The following is a 9,177-nucleotide window of genomic DNA, read 5'->3' as shown; positions in this document are numbered from 1 at the left end:
GTGGATCATAACAAACTGTGGCTGACTCTGAGAAGAATGGGAATCCCAGAACACTTGATCGTGCTAATGAGAAACTTATACTTGAACCAAGAGGCAGTCGTCAGAACAGAGCAAGGAAACACTGCATGGTTCAAAATTGGGAAGGACGTATGCCAGGGATGTGTCCTGTCCTGTCTCTCTATTAGGATGTTACCATGCTTTTTATTGTTAAATATGCATAACATGAAATTTTCTGTTTTAAATGTACAATTCAGTGACATTCATTATATACACATTATTGTACAACTGTAACCACTATTTGTCCCCAAAAAGTGTTTATAAGTCCAAGAAGAAATTGTGTATCCCCTGTCACTTACTCTCCATTTCCCATCCCAGATTCCAGCCCCTGCTCTTGTTGTTAGGTGCCATCAAATTGACTCCAACTCCTAGTACCCTGTGTAAAGCAGACCAAAGCCTTGAGTAAACTACCCCGCCCCCCGCAGAACCTTTGCAGCGTGTCACACACAGCACCACCACCCCCGCCCCATTGTGGTGATCACCCTGCCCATCCAGCTCCATGAGGGTCTTCCTCTCCTTCACTGACCGTCTATTTTCCAAGTGTGATGTCTTTTTCAAAGGACTCTGGATAACATGGAACGATTCGTGTACTTACCATCTCTATACATCTGTAAGGTCATATACTATTTGACTCTTGTGTCTGGCTTTTTTCAATCAGCATATTACTTTTAACATTCACTTCAGTCATAGCATCTATGGAGAACTTCTTTTCTTGTTTTAGCTGACTTTTGTGAATATCTCATATTTTGGTTATCTGTTACTCTGTGTTTGGATACTTGGCTTGTGAATAATACTGCTGTGGACACTGGTGTCTGTCAAGCCCCCACTTTCATTCCTATTTCGATCTCTATTAGGCCCCAAATGTGTCAGAGATTGTGAGGATGGCACAGGATAGGACGGATGGGCTCAGACCTGTTGTTCACGGGGTCACCATGAATCGTACTTGACTCAACAGCACCTAACAACAAATGATTCTCAGGCCATGGGGTCACATGGTAATGCTGTACTTAACTTTTTAAGGAACTCCCAAGCTGTTTTCCGCTGTGCCTTGTATCATTTTACATTCCCACTGGCAGTGCATGAGAATTCTGGTTTCTCCACATACTCACCCACACTTGTCTTTCATCTTTTAATCATAAGCATAGTCACTCCCTCATTGGCGTCGAGTCAGAACTGACCCATAGCTGACCCGCCAGCAGATTTTTTTTAAGAGGCAGTAAATCGCTCTGGAAGAGATTGCCCATCTTTCTCTCTCACCACTTGTATGTGCTGTCGAGTTGCCTGTAATTCATAGAGACCTTATGCATAACAGCTCTGAACCCTGCTCTATCCTGAGCCAATCTCACTGCTTCTGACACACCTGCCCTCATTACCCCAGTCACTGTGTCACTCCATCTCATCTGGGTCCTTTCTCTCCTGTGCCACTCCTACTCTTCAAATCATGATGTCCTCCTCCAAGAACTGGTCCTTCCTGGTCACATGTCCAAAGTATGTCAGATGGAACCTCAAAATCCTTGCCTCCAAGGAGTAATGCTTGCTAAGCATACTAGCAGATAGAAAATGGTATCTCTTGGTGGTTTCGATTTGCATTTCCCTGATGACTAATGCGGTCTGGGCTGAAACAGGTCATGAGGCTAACACAGGGTCAGACAGAGCTATGTTTAATTATGCACAGGGGTCGGAGCGCTGACTCTCAATGTGAACAATGACGAATTACTCTGAGCATCTTTTCACATGCTCTCTGGAGAAAGGTCTATTCAAAACCCAGCATTTTTTCAATTTTGGTGTTTGTCTTGTTCGTGTTGAATTGTATGTGCTCTTTATATTTTGTTTATATTTAGCCCTTATCAGATATATGATTCCCAAATGTTTCCTCCCACTGTGAAGATTATCTTTCATTTTCTTGACAATGTGTATGATGCGCAATCTATTAAAACCATTTTATTCTTAAGGATTTATGATGACATTTTATATGCTCAGAATAGTTTCCATTTATCGTATTTACACTCTGAAAGGTTTTCCCTAGATTCTGTCTTATTTTTTTTATCTATGTATATTTTACTTTCTTATTATCATTGTTGTTGCTGAGAACATAAACAGAACATACACAGCTCAACAGTGTCTACATGTACAGCTGAGAGACATTGAACATAATCTCCAGGTTGTGGAAAACCTATCTTAAACTGGTTCTCTAGAGAAGTAAAACCAACGAAGATTATATATATATATATAGTTGTTGTTGTTATGTGCCATCGAGTCGCTTGCAACTCATAGAGACCCTATGTACAAGAGCTCTAAATGTTGTTCTATCCTGTGCCAACCTAGCCATCTCAAACGCACTTATTCCCACCGCTCCAGTCACAGAATCGATCCATCTCATCAAAGGTCTTCCTCTCCTTCGCTGCCCCTCCACTCTGCCAAACATGATGTCCCTCTCCAAGGACCAGTCCCTCCTTGCAACATGCCCAAAATATGTCAGACAAAGCTTCAGAATCCTTGACTCCAGGGAACACTCTGGCTTCACCCTCTCCAGGACAAACCTGTTTGTTCTCCTGGAAGTCCATGGTATATTCAACAAGCACCACAGCTCAAAGGCATCAATCCTCTTTCTATCAACCCTATTCACTGTCCAACTCTCTGATGCATAGCACATAATTGTGAAGACTATAGCCCAGTTCAGGTGCACCTTAGTCTCCAGCCTGACATCGTTGCTCTTCAGTTCTCTTGAGAGGTCCCTCACAGTCGACGTTCCCAATGCAATTCGTCTCCTGATTTCCTGGCTGCTGTTACCAAGAGTGTTGACTGTGGAGCCAAGTAAATGAAAACTGTTAACTATTTCAATCTCTTCACCATCCATGCTGATGTTTCCAATTGGCCCAGTGGTTAGAATCTTTGTTTTCTTGACGTTGAGCTTCAGTCCGTATAGGAGGCTGTAGTCCTTGATCTTCTGTAGCAAGCGCTTCAGGTCCTCCTCAGTTTATATACATATATATACACACATATATACACATATAAACATATATATACATATATACACACACACAGATTATAGACATAAATTGTGAGACTGATCCATGCCATGATCTTCAAAATTACTTGCTATGTATCAGAGAGCTGGAAAATGAGTAAGGATGACAAAAGAAAAATTGATGCTTTTGTTTGTGGTGCTGGAGAACAGCATTGAACATACCATGGACCACCAGGAGAACAAATAGGTCTGTCTTGGAGAGGATGAAATCAAGTTTCTCCTTGGAGGCTAGGATTTTGAAGCTCTGTCTAACATACTTTGGTCATGTAACCAGGAGGGACCAGTCCCTGGAGAACACCATGCTTGGATAGGTGGGGGGACAATACAGGAGAAGAGGACCCCGGATGAGATGGATTGATATAATAACTAAGGCAATAGGATTAGGTGTATCAGAGTTAGACTGGCTCAGGACAGAGCAGGGTTCAGACCTGTTGTGCTTAGGGTCGCTGTGAGTCACAGTCAACTGGACAGCACATAATAACAACAACAACATAGATGTGGTGGTGGTGGTGTAGCAACAAGTCAAAACCAACCCATAGCTGACTCTCCAGCAGATTTTCAGAGACATAGGAGGAGGTTACCCATCTTTCTCCCACAAAGCAGCTGGTAGATTCAGACAGCTTGTTTTGGGGCCGGCAGAGCAGCTCCTTAACACTAAGGCACGAGAGCTGCCTGTGCACGGACACACACACACACACACACACACATGTTGGTCCATTGTCAGGCTCCATTGAATTGACAATGACTCACAACAACCCTATGAACAACAGATCTGAACCTTACCCAGCACCATCCTTGAGGTCTCTGCCAGGCCTGAAGCTATTGTTACGGTCACTGAACCCGTCCATCTCTGTGAGGGTCTTTCTCTGACCCTGCACTGGTCCTTCTTGACAATGTCCCCAAGGTATGTAAGACGAAGTTTCACTGTCTTTGCCTCTGAGAAGCACCCAGCAATGGACCCCTGTGTTACTGCCCTCACCCCCTGCCGTGGGAATGAGGCCCGAGTGGGTGCGTCCAGCAGGGCCTGCTCACTGAGGCCCAGCCTCTAATGACGAGTGGGGTCACCTCCTAACCTTCAGGCTGCTGCCGCTTTGGCAGCTGGCGTGGGTCAGGGCCATTCCAGTGGGTTACTGCTATTGTCATTAGGGGCTGTCAAGTTGAGCACAACTCACAGAGGCCCTATGAACAATAGATCTGAACCCCGTCCTGCCCCGTGCCGACCTCCTCATCTCTGACACACTAGAGCCTTGGCTGCAGTTACTGGGTCAATCTATCTTGTCGATGGTCTTTCTCTCCTTTGCTGCCCCTATTCCTTTCCAAGCTTAATGTCCCTTTCCAAGGAATACCCTCTCCTAGAGAGCTCTGGTGGCCTAGTGATAAGAAACTGCACTGCAGTCCTGAAGGCACGTGGTTCAAGGCCACCAGGTGCTCTACAGGCTAAGGATGAGCAATCTCCTCCCCTGCAATTACTGCCTCTGAAAATCTGCTGGCGGGTCCACTCTGGGTTGGTTTTGACTCAGTCAGTGATACTCAATAACAGTAGCAGCCTAAAGTACATGAGACAAAGCTTTAACTCCTTGCCTGCAAGGATCATTCTGGCTGCACCTTCTCCAAGACCTGTCTCTGTGTTCTTTTGACAGTCCATGGGATATTCCATATTTTTATCCAATATTACAGCTCAAAGGCATCAATTTTTTTCTTCTGTCATCTTTGGTCACTGTCCAGCTCTTATATGCACAGCAAGTGATTGAAAAGATCATGGCCTGAATAAGGCTCACCTTAGTCTTCAAACTGACATCATTGCTCATCAGTAATTTGGAGAGATCCCTGACAGCAGACTTGCCCAAGGTCTCCTGATCTCCTGACTGCTGATACCAAAGTTGTTGACTGATCCAAGTAAGATGAAACTTATCCCAGTTAAGACAAGGCTCAGGTCTTATTTTACCCTGGGACTCCCCAGACCTGTCCCAGATGTGTCCATCTCTTCCTAGCTTAAGGGAGGAGTGGTTTTGAGGGCTCGGTAAAAGCATAGATTCGGACTACCTTAAGTAAATCCACCACCACCACCCCCATGAAAAGAAGTGGTGATAGCTAAAAAGCCTGCCTTGCATTAAAACAAACAAACACAAAGTAAAAAAAAAACCAGCCAGAAAAAAACTGCTGTTGACTCATGGGGACCCCATGTGTGGAGGGCAGATCTGCACCCTATTGGATTTTCAAGCTCTACTCTTTTTGAAGCAAATAGCCAGGTCTTTCTTTTGAGGCATCCCAGGGTGGATTTGAACTGCTCACCTTTTAGTTAAAGGTCGAGTGCTTAGCACTTTATGCCACCCAAGGACATCTGCCCTCCATTAATGCTTCTCAATAGAGCATTTAATACAAAGCTGGACACACACACTCATTGCTCAATGAAGCTCACTATTATTATAGTCCTACGTGCAGTTTTCTGATTTCCTTGCTTTTTTAAAAACAAATGGCCTATTTTCATTCTTTTTTTTGCATTAACATCCTGCAGACGTTTCCCTGCGGGCACATGCAGTCTCATCGTCTGGGAAGGGGCGCATCCATGCTGCGGTCCACTCTCTGTGGCTCACATCACAGAGCGAGAACCTTCTGTGTGTTCATCAGTCTGTTTAAACGTAGGGGCTGGAGGTCAGGCAGGAGCAGCCACTAAACCTTTGTGCTCTTAACCATGCCTGTCAAATTCAAACTCCTCGTATCTAAAAGGTTGCCTTTTCATTAATAAAAGGCATTTTAGTGTAGTTTGTGTCTGATATCAAATAAGCATGTAACATTTCTCAAAAAAATTTTAAAATTAAGAATTTGGTTAAAATTTCGCTCAGTTAAAGTTTAACTCTTTAAACTGTCACCTACATTTTCACTCCTTTGTCCCTGGGGAGTATGTTTGTCTTCCTGTTCAACATTTGACTCTTCACTGATTTGAGATTGCATGTATTTTTCCAAACTGGAAGAAGCAGGTAAGAGGTCAGGTCCCACAGGGTGAGGCAGTACAGGCCGTGAGGGACCAGTGAGCACTTAGGGTGAGAGGTGGAAATCTGCCAAAAGCAGAGGCCTGGGGCATCACACCGCACCACCCCCCTTCCCCAGACCTTGCCCCTTGCACGCTTCTGCTCCAGCTGGGAGCCTTGGAGGCCTTCTGATGTCACCTTCACACCCACTGCCAAGCCTCCAGCAGGTTCCCCAGGCTTGCCCTCCTTCACGGATCTCACTCAGCCCCTCTTCTGCCTTCACTGCCGTATCTTAAGCTCAACGCTCCCCCTTTCTTACTTGGCCACCTCCTCCTGCCCTTCCCTGATTCATCTCCCCTAATGCAAGGAAGGTATTTTTGTAAACATAGCAGACACTCTGGCAATATGGGGAGTAATGATGAAAGTTTGACGGCTAAGGTGCATCTGATTCAGGCCATGGTCTTTCTGATCACTTGCTATGTATCTGAGAACTGAAAAATGAGTAAGGATGACAGAGGAAGAATTGAGCCCTTAGAGCTGTGGTGTTAAGAGCGTTGAACATCCCATGTTCGCCAAAAGAACGAACAGATAACGTTTTGGAAATGATGCAGCCAGAATGTTCTTTGGAGACAAAGGTAATGAGGCTTCACTTCACATCCTTTGGGCATGTTGCTAGGAGGAGCTATTCCTTGGAGAGGTACATGATGCTGGGAAGGGTGGAGGGTCAGCAAATGAGGGGAAGACCGTCGACCAGGTGGATTGACACTGCTGCAATGGGCTCTAGTGTGTCAGGAAGTGTGAGGACGGCGCAAGATAGAACAGGGTTCAGATCTTTTGTTCATCGGATCGCAATGGGTCATATTCAACTCGACGGCACCTAACAACAGCAACAACATCTTATTAATTCTGTTGCATTAATGTAAAAAAGAGAAATCATTACTAGATGGCCTTAAAATCACAAGTATAGAGATTAGGGCAAGTTCTGGTGGCAAAGCTCATGGGAGGTGAGCGGCTAACCGACAGGCCGCACCTCTCGGGCATTTCCAATCCACCAGTGACTCCACCACAGAAAGGCAGGCAGTCTCCCCCCATACGCCCCACAGCCTCAGAAATGCAATGGACCAGCTGACCAGCTGGGAGTTGTTTCTAAATCAACAGCAATGAGGTTGGTTTGGTGTGGGTTTGTTTTTTAAACAGAGGTCAATTTCCAGCATCTGTTGTTGTTGCATGCCTTTCAGTTAGACCTGACTTGTAGCTGACCGTCCAGCAGGTTTTCAGAGGTTGTAAATCACACAAGGAGAGATCTCCCACCTTTCCTGCGCAGAGCAGCTGGTGGATTCAAACCATGGGTCTTTGGGATGGCAGCGCAGCTCCTTACCACTAGGCCATCGGCACTCCCGTGGGTGCGTGTACAATTCCCTCTCCAGCACTGCCATAAAGAGTGACTACAAACTGGCGGGACTACCAAGACTACAGTTCTTAGCCGCCCTACAAGCCTGCAACTCGACAATCCGGCTGAAGAGTATTCAAATATGGTTGGAGCAGTACCATGTCAGGGAACAGTCACAAACTCAAGCTGGACTCAGAAGAGGTCATGAAACAAGGCATATCTGGCTGCAACGGCAGTGGGTGCCTGCAGTGTGGTGTCCCTGAGCTGCTAAAGTGGCGGAAGAGGCAGAGTGGCTTGGGGCCACCCAGGGGCCCCCTCCAGGATGCTGCCAGATGTCCTTGTCCTCCCCCTGGGGCATAGAAAATAATACTTGACAGTTAGTGCGCCTTGGAGGTTGAGCGGCACCACTGCCTGCCCTGGGTTCCTTTTTTATTTTTATTTTCTGAAAATCACTCTGGTGACAGCCATCCTCGCTGCTGGGGGTGTATGCCCCAGTCCCTGCACCACCCCTACTGTTGCCTGGACACAGTGCCTGTAATCACTAAACATTAATTCAATTTAAAAAAAAAAAAGAAACAAGGAATATCATTGCTTATGTCAGATCTGACTGAAAGCAGAGAATACCACAAATATATTTACTGGTATAGTGTCAGGGTTTATGTTTCAAAATGGCTTGTCATTGCTTTGATTTTCCCACATGGATGGGTGGAATCATGCAAACAGAGCATGTTAGTCAATCCACAAGTGGAATGGCGAGTCTCACCTTTAAACTGTACGGATTCAGCAGCAGAATTGTGGGAGTCTCACCACCAGCAAGGAAGAAACAGAGAATGGAGTGAAGAACCAAAGATTCCTGCTCTGCTCAGATCAGGGCCAAGAGGTGCAGCAGAAGCAACCACTGTCTGTGAAATACAACCGACAGACCTTGGGCCTGCTACCCCACTGGTTCAGAGCTAGCAGTCTTTTGCCCAATCTTGCTGGAAGACTGGAGGAGAAAGATGCCTTAATTGGAAGGACTAAGAGAGCTCTGTAACAAGAGCAGAAAGTCATGAAGCTGAAGGCTACGTGGCCTGTGATCATGCTTTAAAAGTTGTCCTGACTGCGAAATTTTATCCTATTGCCAACCTGAATTGTAACCTGTTAACTTACCTAATAAACTTCATAATAGTGAATACGTTTCTTTGAACTCTGCTATTGCAACAGATTTCCAACCCAGTAGGGGATAAAGATAAATGCTGGGATTGGTAGAAAGAGGGCAGAGGTGGGAGCGTGGTAGCATGGAGGGGGGAAGGGCAAATATATATGACCTCATGGGAATTGGGTTTGTACTGGGGATGCTTTCGGGGGACACAGTTCCACCTTGAAGAGTTAATAGGGATCAGGCATGATGATTCCACATTGCCTATACTGCTTACAATACTTTTACAGCTTGTGTGTTATTGACTATGCAAAGGCATTTGAATATAGGGATCAAATTGTGGCTAACATTGAGAATAATGGAAGTACCAGAACAATTAATTGTATTCCTGCAAAACCTGTACATAAACAAAGAAGCAGTTGTCTGAGCAGAACAAGGAAACACTGCATGGTTTGAAATCAGGAAAGCTGGGCAGAAAGGATTGTAACCTTTCTCCATAGCTTTCCAATCTGTATGTTGAGCAAATCAATAAAGACGCTGTATGAAGAAAACATGGCATTGGGGAGCTCTGGTGGCCTAGTGGCAAGAAACTGCA

At 45.4% G+C, this 9,177-nt stretch overlaps 1 pseudogene; it reads left to right on the top strand.

Moving 5' to 3' along the window:
• The window catches only part of LOC102860245, an 18,674-nt pseudogene that overhangs the window by 8,811 nt on the left and 686 nt on the right, over positions 1-9,177 (top strand).

This window comes from Elephantulus edwardii, unplaced genomic scaffold (genome assembly GCF_000299155.1).
Source record: "Elephantulus edwardii isolate Elephantulus edwardi_28Jun2011 unplaced genomic scaffold, EleEdw1.0 scaffold00086, whole genome shotgun sequence".
NCBI lineage: Eukaryota > Metazoa > Chordata > Mammalia > Macroscelidea > Macroscelididae > Elephantulus > Elephantulus edwardii.
This window is presented reverse-complemented; position numbering and strand designations above follow the sequence as displayed.